The sequence below is a fragment of the Papio anubis genome, chromosome 10 (genome assembly GCF_008728515.1).
Source record: "Papio anubis isolate 15944 chromosome 10, Panubis1.0, whole genome shotgun sequence".
Taxonomy (NCBI): domain Eukaryota; kingdom Metazoa; phylum Chordata; class Mammalia; order Primates; family Cercopithecidae; genus Papio; species Papio anubis.
In genome coordinates, this window is record NC_044985.1 from 59,338,815 (window position 1) to 59,359,354 (window position 20,540).

General features: G+C 39.5%; 1 long non-coding RNA gene across 1 annotated transcript in view; it reads right to left on the reverse strand.

The window, feature by feature from the left end:
* Nucleotides 1–4,027: 4,027 nt before the first annotated feature.
* The window catches only part of LOC103876335, a 97,328-nt gene continuing 80,815 nt past the window's right edge, over nt 4,028–20,540 (reverse strand). Inside the window, exons 2-4 of the long non-coding RNA XR_002516166.2 lie at nt 17,815–17,865; nt 17,049–17,147; nt 4,028–5,815 (exon numbers count right to left, since the gene is read on the reverse strand). This is a non-coding gene — a long non-coding RNA (uncharacterized LOC103876335). The remainder of the gene's footprint in view (nt 5,816–17,048; nt 17,148–17,814; nt 17,866–20,540) is intronic.

The window sequence follows — 20,540 nt, forward strand, 5'->3', positions numbered from 1 at the left end:
TGACAGTGGGAAATATGACAAAGAAAAGGAAAAACTTGTCTGTTTAGAACTTTCCTAAGGAGCTTCCAAAATTGTCTTCATCTCATCGCAAGAAAGCAGACAATGCTATTCTTTATTGCCAACCCTCCCTTGCAATGTAGGAATCTTTCTGATGTCAGGGCTTAAAGTGACTTGCATGCCACATGATATGTCATCTGACCACAGAATAAACAATCACGGCATGCATGTTGAAAGATGGTTGTTAGAGGCCTGTGGTCAGCGTGTCTCTCTCCTCTGTCTTTACTATTAACTCCTCACCTCCATCTGTGTTTCTCTTTGCCAGTCTTTTCCCACTGTGCTTGCTTTTACCTTTTTCATAGTTAAATGTCTGTATGTCTACAACTCTCCACAGATAGAGGGAGCAGCTGAAGAGAAAAGGGAAGAGTGTTAACAAAACTCAAAAGGCTGAAAAGGGAGAGTGGACTCAAGTGGGAGAAGACCAGCCCCAGGGCTGCAGGCTCTTCTTAGGTAGATCAGGGCCATGCATGTTCAAGGCCTCTCTAGGTCACAATACACAGCTTAACAGGGTAATTCACTGTGTCCCATCAATGCACTGGAATAAGTTATCGCTTGCTACACAAATGCGATTTGTAAACTACAAATATCTATGTTTACTTTCACGAGTGTTTCTTTTCTGATGGAGAGCCATTTGTTGGGGGAACTTTCATATTCATAATCTATTGTACTAGACGTCATCAGTCATCTAACGAAACAGACTGTCCCTGGATGACAATGGCTGTATTTCTTAAAAAACAAATTAACAGTATCCCAGAACTTAAAATATATATATATACACATATATATAAAACAACAATAACAACAACAAAACTCATTTTCATAGTCAAATTAGTTTGAGAGCCACTGCATCCAATGTGCTCCGGAAAATTCACAATGTATGTTGGCATACTAAAGGCTCTGAGAATTTTTTGAGTAAAGAAGTCTATTTATTCCTTTATATACAAAATTACTGAACCATAGAATTATTTTTTAGTACAATATCTACTAACATCTTCTGGAACTTGTCCTTGGAATACAGCTTGGGAAACAGTCGTAAAAGAATAAAAACTATTATATACTACATGCCACATTATTATTATTAACTATTTTTAAATTTTAAATATTTAATTGACAAGTAAAAATCACATATGTTCAAAGTGTCCAATGTGATGATTTGTTATATGTGTAATAATTGTCACAATCAAATTAGTTAACACCATCCTCTTGGTGCTGTTCTTGCGATAGTGAGTGAATTCTTGTGAGATCTGGTTGTTTAAAAGTATGTGGCATCTCCACCCTCGAGCTCTCTCTTGCTCTTAGTCTGGTCATGTGAGGGGCCTGCTACCCGTTCACCTCTGGCACCCCCTTTGCCTTCTGCCATAATTGTAAATTTCCTGAGGTCTCCCCAGGAGCTGAGCAGATGCCAGCATCATGCTTCCCATACACCCTGCAGAATCATGAGTCAATTGAACCTCTTTTCTTTATAAATTACTCAGTCTCAGGTATTTCTTTATAGCAATGTCAGAACAGACTGATACACCCATCAAGACCCCAATCTTTGCATAAATCTGTAGACCGAAGTTCTAAAAAATGGCATTTTTTATTTTGTAGTCTTCCAAAAATTTCAGTCCAAACCGACTAAAGTAAAACACGAAGTGAATCATCAGGATAAAAGGGCAAAATTGTTAAGGAGAAACAGATTTTGTCTTAAAGCCAGTAAGAAATAGCCTACTCTTAAAAAAATTAAGACTCATGGTAGGCAGCAAGTAATATGTGTGAAGTGGACAACATTACTCATCAAATTGAGCCATTCTGGGTACCTAATGACAGTCAGAACCATGAGTGTATAACAGCTAAAGAACAAGTCCTTTATTTGTCAGGAAAGAAAATAACGTGATTACAACAATATGGAAATGAATTTTTACCATTGCGGGGTTCTTGTGAGTTTCCTTAAAAATGTGGGTATTAAATGACATACAAACCTATCTTCAACAAGATGACAATTTGGCTCAAATCTGAAAAATTAAACACATCCTCTTTTTTAATAATATGTAGGAAACTAGCTCCTGAATCGAGTCTGGTAATTATTATTCTTTGGAATCATGAATGGAATCATTTCCAAACTTTAAAGTCAAACACCTTTTCTCAAATACCTGATTAAACCTTGGATTTTACATTGGTCATTTTGTTAAAAGTCTACACATGGCCATCTCCTGAAGTTCTTTGTCTTTTTTTCCCAAAATTGGCCAGCAAATATCTCTTTAATTTAATTTTATTTTTTCTTTTTAAATTTTATATATTTTTTAATTTTATATATTTTATATTTTTAAAATACTTTTTAAATTTTATATATTTATGGGGTACAATGTGATTTTTGATATGTGTAGACATTGTAGAATGATTAAATCAAGCTAATTAACATACTCATCACCTCACCTACTTACCATTTTTTTGTGGTGAGGACATTTAAAATCTACTCTTAGTAATGTTTAAGTATACAAGACATTATTATTAACAATATTCACCATACTTTACAATAGATCTATTGTAAAGAATCTATTGTAAAAAAAAAAAAAACAAAAACTTATTTCTTTTTTCCGACTGAAACTTTGTACCCTTTGACCAGCATCTGTCCAGCCATACTCACTCCAGACCCTGGTAAACACCATTCTACTCTCTACTTCTAAGTGGTTGACATTTTTGGATTCCACATATAAATGTGATCATGCAGTATTTTTCTTTCTGTGCCTGGCTGATTTCACTTAGCATAATGCCTTCTAGGTTCATCCATGTTCTTGCAAATAAAAGGGATACTTTATTCTCTACAAAATTATTTTTAGAGACAGAATCTTGATCTGTCATCCAGGCCGGTGTGCAGTGGTGCCATCATAGCTCACTGCAGCCTCCAATGCCTGGTCTCAAGCAATCCTTCCACCTTAGCCTCCCAAATAGCTGAGATTACAGGTAGGAGCACCTCACCTGGCAAGATTTCCTACTTTATAAAGCCTGAATAGTATTCCATCATGCGTATATACCACAGTTTCCTTATCCAGTCATTCATTGTCAAACAGTTAGGTTGCTTCCATATCTGGACTATTATAAACAATGCCAAAATGAACATTTCAAATGAAATGAATGCAGATGTATCCTCAACATACTGATTTCATTTCCTTCGGATATATATTCAGAAACGAAAATTCTGGATCATATGGTAGTTATTTTTAATTTGGGGGGGAATCTCCTGTATTAGTCCATTTTCATAGTGCTGTGAAGAAATACCCAAGACTGGGTAATTTACAAAGAAAAAGAAGTTTAATGGACTCACAGTTTCACATGGGTAGTGAGGCCTCACAATCATGGCGGAAGGCAAAGGAGGAGCAAAGGCACATCTTACTTGGTGGCTGGCAAGAGAGTGTGTGCAGGAGGACTGCCCTTTATAAAACCAAAAGATCTCGTCAGACTTATTCACTATCATGAGAACAGCATGGGAAAGACCCACCCCCATGATTAAATTACCTCCCACCAGGTCCCTTCCATGACATGTGGGGATTATGGAGGCTATTATTCAAGATGAGATTTGGATGGGGACACAGCAAAACCATATCACTCCATACTGTTTTCCATAATGACTGTACTAATGTACGTTTCCAGAAACAATATATAAGGGTTCCCTCTTCTCCACATCCTTGTCAGCACTTATATTTCATCTTTTTGATAGAAGCCATTCTAACAGGTGTGAGGTGATAGCTCTTTGCTGTAATTTGCATTTCCCTGATGATTAGTAATGTTGAACATTTTTTCATTTACCTATTGATCATTTTTATGTGTTCTTTTGAGAAATGTCTATTCAGATCCTTTGCCCATTTTTAAAACTGGGCTATTTGTTTTCTTGTTATTGAGTTGTTTAAGTTCCTTATATATTTTTGATATTAATCCCTTATCAGATGTATGGTTTGCATATATTTTCTCCCATTCCATAGGATGTCTCTTCACTCTGTTGATTGTTTCTTTGGCAGTGCATAAGATTTTTAGTTTGATGCAATCCTATTTGTCTATTTTTGCTTTTGGTGCCTATGCTTTTGTGGTCATAACCAAAAAATTATTGCCCAGACCAATGTCATGGAGATTTTCCCTATGTTTTCTTCTAGTAGTTTTATAGTTTCAGTTCTTAATTTTAAGTCTTTAATCCATTTTTAAGTTTGTGTTTCTTATGGGGTAAGGGTCCTATTTTATTCTTTTGCAGGTGGTATCCCATTTTCCCAATATCATTTATTGAAGATAATTTGTTCCTGTCAACTTTGTCAAAGTTGCTTGTAGTTGACTGTTGATGTGTAGATTTATTTCTAGGCTCTCTATTCTGTTCCATTGGTCTCTATGTCTGTTTTTTGCCAGTATCATCTTGTTTTCATTATTATAGTTTTGTAGCAAATTTTGAGATGTCTCCAGCTTTGTTCTTTTTGCCAAAAGATTCCTTTGGCTGTTTGAGATCTTTTGTGGTTCTATATGACTTTTAGTATCATTTTCTCTTTTTCTACAAAAAAATGGTCATTTGAATTTTAATAGGGATTGCACTGACTTTATGGATTTCTTTGGATAGTATGGACATTTTAACAATATGATTTCTTCCAATCAATAAACATGGAAAATCTTTCCTTTTATTTGTGTCTTCTTCAGTTTCTTTCATCAGTATATCACAGTTTTCAGTGTATAGATCTTTCACCTTCTTGGTTAAAATTGTTCTTAAGTATTTTATTTTATTTTACTTTATTTTATTTTTTTGCTATTGTAAATGGGATTCCTGGGTTTCTAATGTTCTCTGGAATATTCCTGGGACTTCCTCTGGAATATTCCTGGGACTTCCAAGATAATTAAACATTGTGGAAATTCCACACTTGGGCAAGTAGGACTTGGCTAAACACTTTAATATACAGCACCTGAGCTTGTCACTGCCAAGACACCAAATCCCCATTTTACTCTAAACTCAATACTAGCTGATGTTTACTGTCTTCAGATATCCAGTCATAAACAATTAAAAAGATATTCCTTTTTCTCTTCATAGAAACCTCCTCATCCCCTGTGCCAAGATAAAGATAACTTCCTATTGTGATTTTCTATGTTCAAACCACTAGAATTGATGACTTCTGGTAACCTCAAAGAAAAGACCCTGGTGTGTGTACATGTGGCTACAGCCATCACCAGAGATTTCAACCTAGGCCCGTGAGCCTCAAAGGGCAAGTGTAAACAAGAGTTCCTCATTAAACCTGAGTTTGGCATTAGTAAGATTGTCCAAAGATTACATTTAAAGATAACTAAAGTGTTACTATATTCCTTCGTGCAGCCCAGCCATGACCCTAATTAATGTGTCTAGGGTGGACATGTATTTCTTCAAGTAATGGGTGGTTTTGTTTGGACAATTAGACCAAGCTGACAAGGAAATTTTCCATCAAACCAAGTCATAAAAAGTACATTATTCAGCATTATTATGAGTTAAGCAGTATTTATTACCTGAACTTTACAATACTCTATTATCAATCATTACCTGCCATTAAGGTATGTTAACATGAGATCAAAGAGAGAAACCAAGCTAAACAAACAGTCATGTCTACAAGTCACTTTAGTGCTGTTCCTTTAAAGAGAGGCAAATGTCGTTGAACTGAAGAATGGACAATTTGCATTTAACCAGAAGATGCAAATCAGTTGTACTGTGACAAGGTAGTGATTATATAAATTCCATGCTTGTTATTCAATTGACAAGACAAAACCGGTTTCCGGGGAATTTCTAAAAAAGACAAAAAAATAGCCAAAGTAAAATGTGAGATACAAAAGTCCAGTTTTGATGGGCACTAGTAAAGATTCATTGCTGTATCAATTCTTAGCAACAATGCTGCCTCGGAAGTCACTAAAAATGATATCAGCCGAATAGATCTAAAGAGGAGACCAAATGTTTTTAGCAAAGTTGTAAAACCTTGGAAACCACCTCCTGAACAAACACTCTGAAAGCTCAGAAGTCTAAGACAATCTAACAACACCCTGGCTTTAAAATATATTCTTGTCACCATCTCTTCCCTCTTACTCTGGAGCCAAGCGCACAAACAAGGGTTGTGAAAGGTGTCCCTTTAAAAAGCACATTCCTCCTCCTTCGTTCCAGAAGCACATAATCCCATCCTTTCTGAAATCAAGCTCTTCCATTCATGCCCATTGGCTTCCTTCCCCCTATGTTAAAGTGGGTGCTTGAGAAGAGAGAGCTAGTGCTCAATTTGAGCTCAAAGATAGCTGCAAGTAATTGGGGAGATACTGAATATTTTGTTTATACAAAATACAGGAAGGTGTTCTTCTGAGAATCAAATATTCTTCTAAAACCATAACTACCTTCTCTGACTGATATAAGATGGACAATGCACATCCACAGCAGAGAAAGAGGGGAAAGATTCTTAGTTTCTTACTTTTAACATTAGGCAATCCTGCCTGCCTGCTAATGTAGCATAATTGTCCACTAGCTGGACAATTGTTTTTCAAGTTATGTTACTTATAGGGATTCTCAAGGGTGACTAAAGAAGCCGCTTAGCACAAATTATCAGCCAATCAACAAGGTATATTAAGTGTCTCAGTGCAGTGGGGGCATCACAATAGGATAAAACTTTGCCTCTGTCTCCACGAGCTGCAAGGTGACATACACAGAAAGAGGGCCAACACCATTGGCCAGACAAGGGGAATAGCAGTGAGGACATGGGGAGGAGTGAGCACCACTGTGTTGGAAGGCGAACCACTGAGTACACATTCATTCAGTGCAAGTGGTGCAGAACTCTGAGTTACCCCCTAGGCAGATAGGACCAAGCTGGAGTGGGTAGAGTTCAGGCAAGCAAACAGGGGCAAGACATGGCCATTCTCAGTGGTAATGACTTAAGCAAAATGCCTGTGTCAATGTATAAGTGACTCTTCCTTTTCTTTTCTTTTTTTTTTTTTTTGAGACGGAGTCTTGCTCTGTCGCCCAGGCTGGAATGCAGTGGCCGGATCTCTGCTCACTGCAAGCGCCGCCTCCCGCATTTATGCCATTCTCCTGCCTCAGCCTCCCAAGTAACTGGGACTACAGGTGCCTGCCACCTTGCCTGGCTAGTTTTTTTTTGCATTTTTTAGTAGAGACGGGGTTTCACCACGTTAGCCAGGATGGTCTCGATCTCCTGACCTTGTGATCCACCCGTCTCGGCCTTCCAAAGTGCTGGGATTACAGGCTTGAGCCACCGCGCCCATCCAACTCTTCCTTTTCTATCCAGACAGCTGAGTTTCACGAGTACACGTGGCATAATTAGATCAATCTGAAAGGTGTAGAGAGTTTCGTGTGGGTCCTGAGGAGAAATCTGTAAGTTTGAAATATATGTTTGGAACCAGATGATGAAGGGCCCTGAAGGCCAGGCTTAGAAGGAAATTGATCCAATTAAGTGGTGCTTCTCCTCTGGGGATTTCTAAAGAGGGGCATGGCATGACAAAAGTGGTATTTGGGGCAGATTCCTTTGGCCAAGAGGTATCTGGGAGGCTGGAGTATGGAAAAGCTGACAGCCAGGAGGTTAGACCAGAAGTTACCTTGATAGCCATTTCTGCAGGGATGCGAGGCAGGGGCTGTAGGCTGTTGTGAATAGGAGTGTGCTGGAAAACTAGAAGGAATGGAGGGACAAGGGAGAGAATCCCAAAGCTTGGAGCCATTGCTGTGGGTGACAAATGTGGATGCTGGAGTGCAATAGTAGTGCTAGCTGTCGTCCTCCAGTTTTCATTCTCTCCCTCTTCCTTTAGTAACCAAACCCTGGATTTTAGAGGCAGCATTGCAGAATGGTCAAGATCACAAATTTTGGATTCAACCTGTGAGGGTCTGAACTTCACCACCATCAATTGCTATCTGATGACCTTGCTGAGGTATTCTACCTCTCTGTGCCTCTGTTACCCTACCTGAAAAGTGGGAATAACAATAGTGCTTACCTCATAGAGTTGTTGTAAGTCAGTTTGTATAAAGCTGTTAGAACAGTGCTTGGTTCCCAGGGAGCGCTATGTACATGTCAGCTATGTTACGAGCTGAACACACAGCTGTAGCGTTTCTAGCTATGTGTAGCTTTTGTCCAAGTATTAACCAACAGGATGTGAGAGGAAGCAGTGTGTACAACTTTCAGATTGCACCCTTAGAGGGCCCCTCTTCTTCCTGCTAGTGGGACCATGGACGCACTGAGACCATGTGATATAGTGTAAGGAGCTAAAATTGCTGATATTGTGAGGGACCACATCAGCTCTGGGCTGCTTATGTTCCTATTACTATCTGAGAAAAATAAAATCTATCTGATTTGAGTCACTATTATTTTGGGGTCTTGGTTATAGCAGCTGACCTGTATTTAAATTAATACACATGGATGCAGATGAAGCCTAGTGGAGGCTTCTAAGTTACAAAATGAGGGCTTGTGTTTGGACATGTCTCAGCTACTAGAGGTGAAAGAAGAGTCTCCACCCAGCCACTGCTCGAAAGATTTGGGTCTCCTGTCTGCTGATTGTCCGCATTGGGACTTCTAGCTCATTCCACCCGGCTCACGTGGCCTGCACAGAGGGCAGGCTGCCTGTGCCTCTGAACCCAGGCCCTAAGGCTACAGATGACTTTTGTGTGCCTCGTCTCCCCTCCCAGTTTGTCCTCCATGCTCATTTTAACTTGATTTCTACCCACATAAAAATGCTGGAATTAGAGGAAGTCATTGCGATTCACCCAAGTTGGTATCTATTCCTAGGAATGACCACGCCTGAATTGCTAATGATGCCTTCACAAAAAGAGGAGGGGAAAGGAGGTATTGAGTGTGAGGCGGTGGTGGGACATACAAGGAAATGTCCAGCCATTGGTTAAAATACATAGATCTGAGCATAGAAAATAAGACACAGCCATGTAATACACATAAAGTTTGATATTGGCTTCCAATTTGTAGCCATCACCCAAAACCCTGTGTAAGAGACTTAGAGCTTTACTTTAAAAAGAGCTATCTTGGCCAGGCACGGTGGCTTGCACCTATAATCCCAGCACTTTGGGAGGCTGAAAGGGGCGGATCATTTGAGGTCAGGAGTTCAAAACCAGCCTAGCCAAGATGGCAAAACCCCATCTCTATTAAAAATACAAAAAGTTAGCTGGATGTTGTGGTGCATGCATGTAGTCCCAGCTACTAGGGAGGCTGATGCAGGAGAATCTCTTGAACCTGGGGGTGGAGGCTGCAGTGAGCCGAGATTGTGCCACTGCACTCCAGCCTGGGGACAGAGTGAGACTGTCTAAAAAAAAAAAAAAAAAAGCAATCTCATTCCTTCTAGTCACACATTCAGGATGCCCTGCTATCTCCCATTTATCTATAGTTAGGTTTCATTTCTTGAAATTGCATTAAGTAGATTCTCCATCCAGTCCTTCCCCCTTATGACTGCCATCGAAACTCTCTGATAAATTACTTGATCCTGTCTCTGCTTGCTCTAAAATCTTCACTGACGCTACAAAGCCTTCTGGAAAAAGTCGAAATAATTTAGGTTAAAGCTCAAAACTTAAAGTCTTCTATGATCTAATATCAACATTTCTAACTTTAGCTAAGAATTCTTTTTAAAACAAAATCTATATTTTATTCAAAACAAACTCCTAACTCTTCCCTTTTTTCTGCTTCTTTGCCAATCTTTATACCATGGCTTCTTCCTGGAATGACTCTCCCCCTACCCCTCATTCTCCATCACTAAAATAGAAGTTACTCTTCAAAAAACATTAACTATTTTTCTTCATGAAAGCACTTGCAGGGTGGGGCACGGTGGCTTACACCTGTAATCCCAGCACTTTGGGAGGCTGAGGCGGGTGGATCACCTGAGGTTGGAAGCTCGAGACCAGCCTGACCAACATGGTGAAACCCCATCTCTACTAAAATACAAAAAATTAGCGTGGTGGTGCATGCCTGTGGTCCCAGCTACTCGGGAGGCTGAGGCAGAAGAATTGTTGAACACGGGAGACAGAGGTTGCAGTGAGCCAACATTGCACCACTGCACTCCAGCCTGGTAACAGAGCAAGACTCCGTCTAAACAAAAGCAATACAAAACAAAACAAACAAACAAAAGCACGTGTGTCACATTCAGCTGATCTGTCTGATTTCCATCGTTTTAGTTGTCTCTTCTCTATATATCACCTGCTGCCTCAAATTACATATTTGTTAATGTCCTACACCTTCTACATTCTTGTGGGAGATCAAGGATATTTTTCAATTTCTTCATACTGCCTGAACCAGTGTCTTAAACATTTATTGAAATGGTGAGCTTGTGTTCAGCATATAACACTCCTGGACAAATTGAAGTCCTTTTAGATTTTATGTAAGACTCTGAGAGAATGAAGTTCTTTTTAGTTCTTCATGGGACTGTTAAACTGGATGATGTAATTCTAAAGCTGTCTACTTGAAGGAAGGAAGCCCTTGGGCTGAAGGAGAAAAGCAAGAGCAAGCAAAAGAGGGAGAAAAAGCCAACAACATCATTTGGATTGCTGTAGTCTACAAAGACAGCTCCAGCCCTAGGCTTCCCCAGATCTATACTCCAGCAAGTTTCCTTTGTTTCTCTTGTTTATTTGAGGTGGATTTCTATTCTTGTGAATAAAAGAGTCTTCAGCATTTACACATGCTGAGAGGTTTCTAGTATTCTGAAGCATATAAGATAAAGTTACGTTAAACACATTCCAGCTGTGTCCCTGAACATCTGTGAGGCACAACATATGTTCTTCTAAAGCCTCTCACTATTCTTGTTTCATTTAAGATAAGGGCATTTGATAACACATCAGAATGTTTGCAAAAGTGCTTACTATCTGCTCTATCAATTATTGTTAAGGAACTTAAATTTCATAAAAAGAATTCACAGACTGATGAGGGTATTACACTACCAAGAACTGCACCCTTTTCTCAACCCTACAATTTGGAGGATTTCTGAGCCTGTTGGCCAATCCAAATGTTACATTTCTAGTGACCCAATAAAATACCCTAGTCTAGTCCATGTGCCTCAGAAACTAGGGGGCAGCTTCTAATAGATGGGCTGTCTGCTCTTACTAAAAGGAAATACTCATCCCCAGAAAGCCTGCCTATCATCGTGGATAAACCAACTTCTACTCATGCTGCCAAGAATTTAATTGGTGCTCTGCATACAAATTCAACAGTTCAGAGTGCAAATTCGAAAGCAGAACAGTCATGCACTCTTCACACCTATTAAAGTGAAGTCAAGAAAGAGTTCCCACAACCTGGCACTATGATAGTAAAATCTAGGAGTTGTATCATCTTCAGAAGTTCAAGAAAAAAATGCCTGTGGCTAACCCGAAAATAGAAATGGCTATATATGCAACCGTAAGTCAACTCTACAATGAATAAAGACACTTTTTAAAACAACATTTCAGAAGTACTTTTTGTTGCCCAAGATTGAAACAGAGACGTGTTCATCAAGTTTGTATCAGTAGTACAGCTGATAGTTCTTGAAGTTTTGTTGTGAAATGCTACTTTCACAGGAAGCTCCAATTTGTCAGCATAAGGGACAGTGAAAAGTCTCTTGGGAAAAAATTGGCTCACACCTCCAGGAATCCTTGCCTAAAAGATTCACACCATTGGAAAAATCTGCAATTGGAAAACTGTCACGTGATTTCCCTGGGCATTTGCTTAGGAAGATGAAAGAGGTATCAGTGTCTTTCCATCTGGTTCCATTCATTGCATAAAATCATTTGAAAGTTTTAAAAGGAAACTAATAAAGAGCCTGAAAATCTGATCAAACTAGGTATCCAATAGCCAATAGGTGACAGCAATTGGGCAGATTTTGCAACTTACTAAGATGAGACTCTGAGATGGCTCCTGACCAAGCCATGGGGACACCATTCATTGTCAAAGCTTGTAATTCTTTCAGTCTTTCATGGTCTTGTTGGTGGAATTTCTTTTTTTGTTTGTTTTGTTTTGTTTTTTGTTTGTTTGTTTGTTTTTTGCAAAATGTGGCTCTTTCAAATTTATTAACAGTTGATTATTGATGCCACTCTCCAAATCTTTTCCTAATACTTCATAGGCAGCATACTTTCTGAGATCCCAAGGGTGCTATTATGTTTTGAAGTGTTCCATATCCAGACTTCAACCAAGGAAAAACTTGATGACAGATTTTAAGAAATCTTGAATCATTTCAATGCATCAAATATCAAAGAAAAATAAAGAAATGTAAGGTCAAATATTCTAGGGGTCACAGTACCTTATCCAATAACAATCTAGGTGACTGTAAGCACACCACTTAACCTCTCTGAGCTTTAGCTTCCTCATCTGTAAAATAGGAATCCTACTTTACTCACAGAACCATTACAAGGATTGACTAAGACACAATATATGTGAAAGCAAATAGCACAGTGCCCAGCAGTAAAGTTTCAGTAAATAGGGTTGCCATGTGTCTGGTTTTAAACTAGACAGTCCGGTATTTGAGTTTTCTTTCCGAGAAACAGATTGAGAAAAGACCAGACATATAAATGTAAATGTGAGTAAGTGCTATCGTTACTGTCATGGAATGTCTTGTGCATGAGTATTAGAGCTTTCCCTCACCAGGACAGTTTGTCCCAAGGAATGAGAGGGAACGTGCCTCACTGAAACTTGCTTCAGGTACCACGAGGCAGAAGAAAGCTCAGCATGCACTTTGCGGGGTACTAGGTTCCACCATTGCTGTTGGCCAAGGGCATGCGATGGGCACTGCAGTGGTGCTCAGTGTACCATTCGTGATAGTGTGGTCCTTGCCCACCTCTCATTTTTCCTCTATCTCCTTGTTCTTCTTTTTGGTAGGGGATATTTGGCCGTTTTATACTAAAGGGCAAACTACTTAAAAATGAAGAATATTGAATTTTTCATTAAATTTCCAAAGTGGTTAAGAAAAAAGCCATTTTTTTCCAGTTAAGAAATTACATTTTAACCAAAATTACACTTACCAGTTCTTGTCATTAAGTCATCAGTGTTCTGGACAGGTCAGCACAGTATCTCCTCTGCCTGACTTTTCTAAGTTTGAATTTATTCTGCCTGAAGGTCCCCACTCACGAAAGCCCAAATGGCCTATTGTTACCTGGAGTGGTACCCCTCCAGGAGCTCAAAGTGTAGTCATAACCTCAAAACCCACTAGAGACTGAAGTCCAACTGACTTTGCTTATCTAAGTGATACTTACTCAACTAGTATTCTGTTTCACTTCCACCAAAGAGAAACAAGAATCATTTAGCCTCTTCATTGCCAATTGGAAACATTGTCCCATACTGTTGGACTCAACAGTCTAAGTTTCAAAGCTTTCTAGAATGTCAAACATGTGTTTCTTTCTAATCTAATTGTAACAGACTTCAGTTTCTCTCCAAAGGCATTTCACCTAAGAGTGTTGGGTCCTTGATTATCCTCAAGGTATCACACACACACCAAATGCTCCCTCCTTGAGAAGAATAGCCTATACATCACACCATGTCCCACTTGAAAAATTTTGAATACTTCCCAGGAATAAAGATTTTCAAAGGATATGGGGTTATCCCTTTACGGTTTGTTCTGAAAGCGATCTTGGGAGAAAATCTCCTTTTTCAGGAAAAGCCAGTTCCCTGAGTTGTTGCCTACAAATGTAGCCTAATGTCTCTGACCAGCTGTCTAAGCTCAAGCTTGGAAAAGTTGAATGTGGTTCCCAGATTCTGTGGCACTCCTGTCCACTGGAAGTTTTTAATGTCCCAGGATTTGGCTGACTCACTTCTTTAGAGTAATTAGGTTGAGCAGTTAATTGCACAGATGCCTTGTTGCTTCATGCCTTTAACTGGGATGAAGGGGATTCCCAAAAGGGCAAGTATCTGAATCATTCAATGGTTATACAAACTATCCTAATTGAGTTATCTTTTCAAAAAGGAAATTTTATGAAGCATTTGTTATTTTCGAATCTGACATCATGCTGTCCTTAGTTCTCCCACAGAAGTAAAAGAAGAATAGGGTGGAGATTAAAGAAAGCTAGAAGCTACATTTGGTGGCCTAAATTTTATTCTTTTTTATTCTAATGAAATTTGATCCATATTTTCTTTAAAAAGTAATACTAACTCATTGTAGAAAAAAAATTTAAAATACAGATACAATTTTTAAAAAGCGAAAACCACCACTGAGTTAATCAAAATTAAGCAGATTTTTAAAAAAAACTTCAGGACTTCTGAGATCCTTGGGTGTTCTCGACAAGAACGTTTGTGTGTTTCCTCAAGAATGTCTGTTCTACCCATCACCTATTCATAGTCCCTGGAAACACAGTTTGGAAAATGCTATCCTAGGGAGTAGTCATAGTTTAAGATATAATTTACACTAGCTAGCAATTAATTTTTGTAAATATTTTCTTGGTAATTATTTTGCCAGTGGAGTGGGGTAGAGCTTGAAGAGAGAGAAAGTTACACTTCACTCCACTGAGCAAAGAGCCCATCAAAATCCAGAAATAAGATCAAGACAGTTGTGAGTTGGCTCCAGGATGACAAACATTACTTGATTCATAACTGGCCCCAGCACACAGTATCTTTGTAAACAGATGTCTCATGTTGTGATAGTTAATTTTATGTGTTAACTTGACTGGGCCAAGGGATGCCCAGATAGCTGGTTAAACTTATTTCTGGCTATGCCTGGAAGGGTGTTTCTGGAAGAGATCAGATTGAATTGGTAGACTGAGGAAAGCAAATTGCCCTCCCCATTGTAGTCAGGACTCATCCAATCTGTTGAGTGTATGAATAGAAAAGAAGGCAGAGGAAAGTTAAATTTGCTCTCTGACTGCTTGAGCTGAATATCAATCTTCTTCTGCCTTTAGCGCTCCTGGTCCTTAGGCTCTGAGACTGACACTGGAATCTACACCATTGGCAATACAGCTCTCCACCTCTCAGGACTTCAAAAGACACCATCAGATTTCCTGGGTCTCCATCTTGCAGATCGTGGGACTTCTCAGCCTCCATAATTGAATAAGGCATGGGCCAAAAATATATTGTCTATGTATTTACATAGATAAATATGTATCTATCTCCTTTGGCTCTGTTTCTCTGGAGAACACTGACTAACACACTTGTACAAAATGCTGCATCCTTCCATTGTATGCTGCTCTCCCTGGTTTGTGTAACCTTTATCCTTTTACTTAAGCCCATTTAGAAAAAAAGTCCACTCACCTCTGCATATCTGACACTTTACTGGAATTTACATGTGAAATGCTAATAGCCCCAATGGTCAGTTCAGGATTCCCATTTCAATCCCATCTTCCTAAGGTATCTCTTGGTGGAGGGTGACTTTCTCACTGCTTAATACAAAATAGATATCTTTGCTTGTTTTCTTTTCTATTTCCCAAGACATCAGAAAGCCTTAAGGAATAGAAGTCACATGGTCTTTGCTTTACTGATTATTCTCTCCTATATTTTCTCTGACCTTCTTAACTTTAAAGAGATTCCTTAAGCTTGGTGTCTTTGCCCTAACATGTGGCCCAGCATTACTGGAGGCCTTGCTCTAAGAGGCAGAATATATCAATAGCATGAGCTCACATCTGTAATGTCACCTCCATGTGCCTGGCACTGTGCTAAGCACTTCACATAGATTATCTCATTCGGTCCTCATGAAACCAAACCAAAACAAAACAGAACAAACAAAATGTTTGTAATTCGCTTTCTACAGGTGAGGAAGCCTGGGCTTGGCAGCTTTTCTAGAATTTCACAGCGGCACAACAGGATTTGAATTCAGAGCTGTGTAACTCCCAAACCCGTATTATTAACTACTATCCTTATAGTCAGTTTAAGGCAGTAGTTTTCAAAGTTTGGCTCCTGAAACAGCACCATCAGCATCACCTAGGACCTTGTTACAAATGCAGATTCTCAGGTACCACCCTGGACCTATGAAATCAGAAACTCTGAGCAGGGGGACCAGCAATTTGTGCTATAACAAGCCTTCCAGGTGATCTGATGTACGCTAATATTTTAAAAACCACTGCTCTGAAAACCTAGCAGAAGGGCTTTAGTTCAATGGTAAGAGAGAATTTTTTGGCAGCATTGTTGACACTGATGTGGGCCACCTCAAAAAGCACCGCTCAGATCTCTTTTGCTAGAGTCTTGAACATGTTTGAGCCTGACAAGCGCGGAGGGGCCCTTGTCTCCTGCTCCTCCCAACTTTATGGACCCTTCTCTGAAGTACACAGCACCACACCACTGAATCTGAGTGGCAGCCCAGCTCTCTCAACAACACCAGAAAAAAAAATCTGACCTTAAAATTAAGCCTAACAGAGAACAGGATATTCTGAAGAACAGGATATTCTGATTCCATGTGTATGTGCTGGAAAACTAATCAGCGGCAACAGAGGGGAACATCATCATTGCTTTCTCCCTTCCTACTCACCCAGTGCAGTGGCATGCCATATATTAGCAGGCACTTTACATCAGACTAATTCAAATCCCCCTGTCAGACAAATCCCACCTGTGAGCACTGCTGTCTACACCACATAACACCACATAGATCAAGAGTGGGAAGAGGCCAAAGTCATGAACACCATAGCTTTCCATAAAAGTTAATTAATGACAGAAGCATATTGCTGGGAATGGCAACAGGATCATTATTTATGGTTCAGGAAACCCCAAATGTAGGGACTTCCCTTTTCCTTTTCCCCAGCCCCAGCTCTACCCATAAGAAGTTTACTTCATTCATTTCAGTAACTTTCTGAATCATTTGCCAAGTCAGCGAGAACATGGAGCATGGAATACATAAACATTAATATGACAGTTGAACATCCAACACATGTCCCAAGAGAAATGGACCACCCAATGGATGCTGCCCTGTTCTTTTCTGTCCCTGTATCTGAACACTTTTCACACTTCACATTTCTACAGTTGTTAACAGTTCTAACCTGGCACCCCCAAGAAAACAATTTCCCCAAGGAACACTTACTGCTAAAAGCTTCAAAAAAATCCCCTTTCCACCTTCCCAGCCACACCACCGCACACAGGCACGGGCTGGCGACCAGCAAAACAACTCACCACTGACACGTAGTTGTCACTTCAGGAGGCTGTGCAGCAGAGTGGGGGAAAGTGGACATCTGGCTTCGAATTCAGGTGAGATGTTCTTAGTGTCCTCATCTATAAAGCAAATCCAGTAATAACACTCAGCTTCAAGAGTTGTTGTGGGGTTTGAACCAACATGATGTGTGCAGTGCAGCACCTAGTGTTGAGTAAAGGGCTAAGTAAACATTAATGGTACCCTGGTTCCTGCTTTTGTCTTCTCTCCTGAGAATGTCAGGTGCCCCCACCCAGCTGGAGTCAAGCCCAGGCTAGCATTTTACCAGACACCCTATTCTATTACCAGGCAGATTTTAGGAGACGGCCTGAAGGTGAATGTAATTTTTTACGTGTGTGTGTATGTACATTTTTTTTCTTTGAAGACAAAGTCTAGGACTTTCAGCTTATTCTCCAAGGCACTCATGACCACCCCAGCATATCAGGGAGAGAAAGAAAACTGTACTCTTGGAAAGCACAGAAAGTAAGAACATACATTTATGTTTGAGAAAACAGTTCCATGTGTTGGAAACCATTACATTACACCATGAGTCATAAAACTCAACTTTTAGTCTTGCCTCAACCATAAAAGGACTATGATAAATGCCTTATCAGAGCTCAGCTTCCATTTATTTGTTTGAAGAGGACATCATAGTAACTCCTTCCCTTGCCTCTTATACTTGTGGGGATTGTACTAGGTAATGGATGTGAAAGCACCGTTCAAAGCAGAAGACACCACACCAATACATACATGATAATGTAAGGTTCAGACGCTCCGCCAGGTGAACAGTTCGCAGCTGGCCTATGTAGTACAAAAAGTTATGAGAAAAATAAAGCTTAAGTTATGTTCTTCTTCTTGTTCCACTTATGTAAAATAACATCATTATCTCTGAAATTATTTCTTAAAAACAATCAAGCAGAAATTCTTTGTGAAAGGAGAGAATTCTATAAATATTGTTTGACTTGACCCAATCTACTATAATCCTTAGAGGTACCTGGCTTCCCCCCAAGGTTTGCTTTAATTGCATGTCACTGCTAACTTCCTTGTAAAGAGACAGGCCTCTGCCATTCCTTCCAATTATCCAAATCACCGGCCACCGTGTGTGGCCTTACCTAAGGCTTTTAACCAGAAGTAATGTCACTAAATCAAAGCAGGTGGGAGGTGTCCCTAGTGCAATGACTCTAATAAATGCTACATGACATTCCTTTAAGACCATTTGGAGATATTCTCTGCAGAGATACACCAATTCCAACATGATAACTCATCAGTTAAAAACATTCATAACCACAAGCCTACATGCAAACTGCCTCTCACTAGAGGAAACATATTCCATCTATAAAGAACATAACTTTGGCAACCTTACTTCAGGCCTAGGCTGTCCTGAAAAAGAACGTTACATAGTCAGTACAATTATGTGGCTATCTCTGTTGCTTCCCCAAACCCAGAAGCAATGGCATTAATTGATATTGGCATTCATAATATAATAATAACAAACAACATTTATTAACGTCTTCCTACATGCAAATGTCATGTACACCTCTTTATATACATTTTATAGTTTAATATGCACAATCCTGTGTGTACAGTCATTGTGCCCCATCTACAGCTGTGACAACCGAGGCCTTCAGAGGGTCATTACTTGTGCCTGAAATGCCAGAGAAGCACTAAGGAGAAATAGAGCATATGTGGAACCTACCAGGAGACTGCACAGAGGAGGCTGAGACAAATCGCTCTAAATTCTCACGATCTATGTGACAGTTGTGTCAACACCAAGAATGTGCAACATACATTTTTAACATCTGGAGCTACATGGTAAAATGCTGAAATAATAACATTTCTTATTAATAACAAGCGTTTATTCAGTGCTTCTACAATTTTACATTTGTAAGTTGGAAATAGGAGGTAGTCATGATTTTTAGATTCTAAAATATTTCGGCTCAATTTTAAACCAAAATATTTAAGAGGAATAACACAAGATGCTTGAATTTTCATAATTCTTAATTCATAAGTTGTAACATGGAAGTTTTTGGCTTGTGAAAATTCATCAGAGTGTATACTTATGGTCTAGACACTTTCCTGTATGTATGCTATACTTTAACAAAGTTTCAAAACTGTATCTATATACCTGTATAGTCGTGTTTCTTCACTATTTTCTATACTTTCCCAGAAGTGAACATCAGGCTATTGCTATACCTTTTAATTTTCTCCAGAGTAATTTCCTTTACAATGAAAATCTCTGGAACAGCATCTTGGTAAATCTCTAGGTAAATTTTTGTTGACATCAGAAAACTTATAACCCACATATCAAGCCTGAATTCCTGATCCAGAGACTCAAACAGCTCTCTGTGTAGTAGCTCTTGCTTAGAAGGTCAAAAAGCAGTTTATTACAAATAAACAGCAGAGATCAAAAGGGGCTGCTACTCTTTTTCTGTGGACCCTGTTTTTCAGGACAAGCACTGTGCTAGCCAACAGGAGAATGGGGTAGGGAGGAAGCTTGTTTTGCTGAGATGAGAGCAGTTGCCTGGCAAAACCTTGTCCTTCCTGCCCACCTAAACGAGATTTGAATAGAAACACTTCCTAGGGTAGGCACTGCTCCCTGCCCTCAGTCCTGTAACAGGGTGTGTCTAACATTTTATTCCTCTTCCCCCATCACCAGTTGGAGTAACTATCAGGCACCTGGGAATAGAGTGATAATAAAGTTTAAATGATTTTTTAAATAGCTAAACTAAAGCCTTTGTTTCTGTATTTAATCCACACACTTACTCAGTTGTAACCAGCAGTGTAATCTAATTCACATTTACTTTTATCAATAGTATCTACAGCAGAAAATTATCTATCAAAGGTCCAGGCTTAAGTAAATGCAGCTCTGTGGACAGTGTATTAGGAGATGGCTCAGCTACTGAAACAAAGACTCATCATCCACCCAGCCCAATACAAACAACCAAAGCAACACAGTGCTCCAAACAAGAGAGAAATTTCTCTTTTACTTAAAAGTCTGAACGCAAGCAACCCAGGGCTGGGTCCACAGCTCCACATCGTTAGGAACCCAGAGATTGTTAAATCTTGCTCTGCCATCCTCAACATGTGTCACCCTTAACCAGTGCCATCTGTCTCACAGTCTGAGATGGCTGCTCCAGATCTCACCATCTCAACCAATTCCATCCAGAGACAGCAGGAAAATGGAAAATGGAGGATATGCCTCTTTCTCTTAAGGGAATAATCCATCAATGGAACACTACACATTTCCTGTTGGCCAGAACTTCCACAGATGGCCACACCTAGCTTAAAGGGAGGCTGGGAAATGTGATCATTAGCTGGACAGCCACATGCTCTGCTAGACTTTGAAATACTAAAGAAAGAAGGAGAGACTGCACATTGGGAAACAACAAGCAAAACATGCATTCATTCGTTCATCCATGTAATAATTCATTTAGCCATAAACACTGGATGCCAGGCACTGTGCTAGTGTTAGGGAT